We start from the raw sequence: 2,330 nt of genomic DNA on the forward strand, positions 1-2,330 counted from the left end.
TTCTTCCACCCGCACCACAGATGCCAATATCCAACCACAATTTACCTATACCCTCTACCTAACACTTACACTACCCGCCCCGGGTATCCGTGATGGGGGTCCACTCTTCCCCCATTCACCCCTTCGCACCATCCACTCCACTCCACAATTTCCACCATACTCACTCCACGACCATCCATTCCAATACTCCATACCATTTATTCCATACACCTGTCCTCCATTCACCTGTCGTTGCACACCTGTGCAATCATGCCTGGTGCCACCTGCACCCTCCTCCTCTTCCTGGACCAGTTGGTCAACACAACACACATCACCATCACTCGCTCATACGCTGCTCCATCCACCTGTTCAGTTGCACACCTGTGCAATCACACCTGTTCAATCTTCAAACACACGGCATCATCTCAGCTAACTACTCCCCTCTGAAACTTGCGCTTCCCAGTCGTCCCTTTAAACTATTGCGCTCCCTCGTCATTATAATCCACACTAATCTACCTGCGTCCCCACTACAGGTATCAGTCACTAACTAAACCTTAACGTTACCTAATGTCATCTTCTAGGGCCCTACACACAATATCCTAACCCACCCGGGCTAGTTTTCACTGCCATCAACCCCATAAGCTAGTGCTCCTTTGCCCCCCTTTCTGTGAGGGATGGTGGATTGCCCATCCCATCACATCGGGGAGGTCCTACTATCAATTTCGCTGGTGCAAATTCAACAAATCAAAAATTTTCCAATTACTGCCAATTCTATTCACTTTTCTAAATTTCGTATCAAATCACTATCACTATCACTATCACCATCATCACAGTCCGCTATATCCTAGCCTCGGTGCGTCGTGACATCATTAAACTCGGTTTGTAAGGCCGAGCAATGAATTCGGGTGGTTTGGTCACCTGCAGGTTGAATCCATCCGGCTTTCGGTTCAAGGGAGGTGGTTTGGTTGGGCCGAGATTCCACGCACCATCTCGGCGTGGCACCTTGTGGTCCCGGGCCCGATGGCTCAATCTCCCCCGGTCGGAACCCCGTCCTCACGAGGGGGCACCGTTCCGCTTCCTCCCACTCGCCCTTGAACCGGACCGGTCGCCTGGCCCGCCAAGGCCCGGACTCGACCGTGCGGGGCGGGGCCAAGCCCGATTCGGCAACGACGCTTCGAAGAGAAACGACGCAGCTTCGATCCGCGCCGGGCCCTGCATCCAACAAAGCACGCCGCGCCCCGAGCGCTCGCATCGGCTATCCTTCACCCTAACCGCTAACCCGGTTACCATCGATGCTTCACCTGCATGCTCACACGCATACGCTACCCCTTTCACCCTCACCAAACCCGGCGTTCCAACGCCGTCCGTACATTCCACCAACGTACTCCCTGTTACACACCACACCTCTCGCGCACACTCGCTGTTCGCACACTCCTTTAACACACCTCGCGCACCGTCTTGCGCACTCTCCCTCGGTACGTACTCCGTACCACTCACCATGGGCGTGCACTCTTGCATCCACCCACTAACGCGCTCAGATGGGCTCTCCCACTCTCGCGCTACTACCAACTCAGGTGTGCTTCCTCGCACACCCTCTACCATTCCAAGCGTGCATTCTCGCACCCGCTCCACCACCAACTCACTCCCCGGGTCACTCTCACCCTCGCACGTACACTCCGTACACCCCGACGTGCATTCTTGCTCGCACTCGGTTTCACTCCCACACGTTATAACACACCCACTCGCCGACGCACACTTTTTCCTCACACGCGTGCCATTTTTACTCACACGGGACCCTTCACCAACGCCCGGATGCCATATCGATCCCAATCGCGCGACAATTCTTTTGTCGCCACACATCCTCCTGCAAAATCTACCCGCACAATACACAACAGCACGACTCACCTGGGGGATCCTTTTCTCCACGCGAACCTGTAAACTTCCATTTGGATTAGCGAGTACATCATCATGATTTGAGCAGGGACTTTGTACATATTCCATCTTTTCCTCCCGCCGCGAGTGGTTTTCTAAGTCCCCGGTCTCTTCAATTTCAATGCCCACTTCCACTTTTTCTTTACTCACCTCGATGACCGTTGGCTTTAATAAAATTCCCTCTACCTCATCGGTCGCCGGCTTTTCCAAACCCCGTGTCGCGATTTCTACCCCGGTCCTTTTACCCGTGCTTTCCTCCACTTCGCTCAACCAGCGCTTCTCGACCCACGTTACCTCCTCGTGCACCCCTGGGACCCTTTCGCCCAACTTGCGGTCTCTGTCCCTCTGCTCCCTTTCCTCCCTATCGGCACTCATTCCGTTCGTTGTTGCTTCAATTTGGTTTCCCCATTGTTCCATTT

This window comes from Myxine glutinosa, chromosome 8, assembly GCF_964187855.1.
Source record: "Myxine glutinosa chromosome 8, kmMyxGlut1.1, whole genome shotgun sequence".
NCBI classification, from domain to species: domain Eukaryota; kingdom Metazoa; phylum Chordata; class Myxini; order Myxiniformes; family Myxinidae; genus Myxine; species Myxine glutinosa.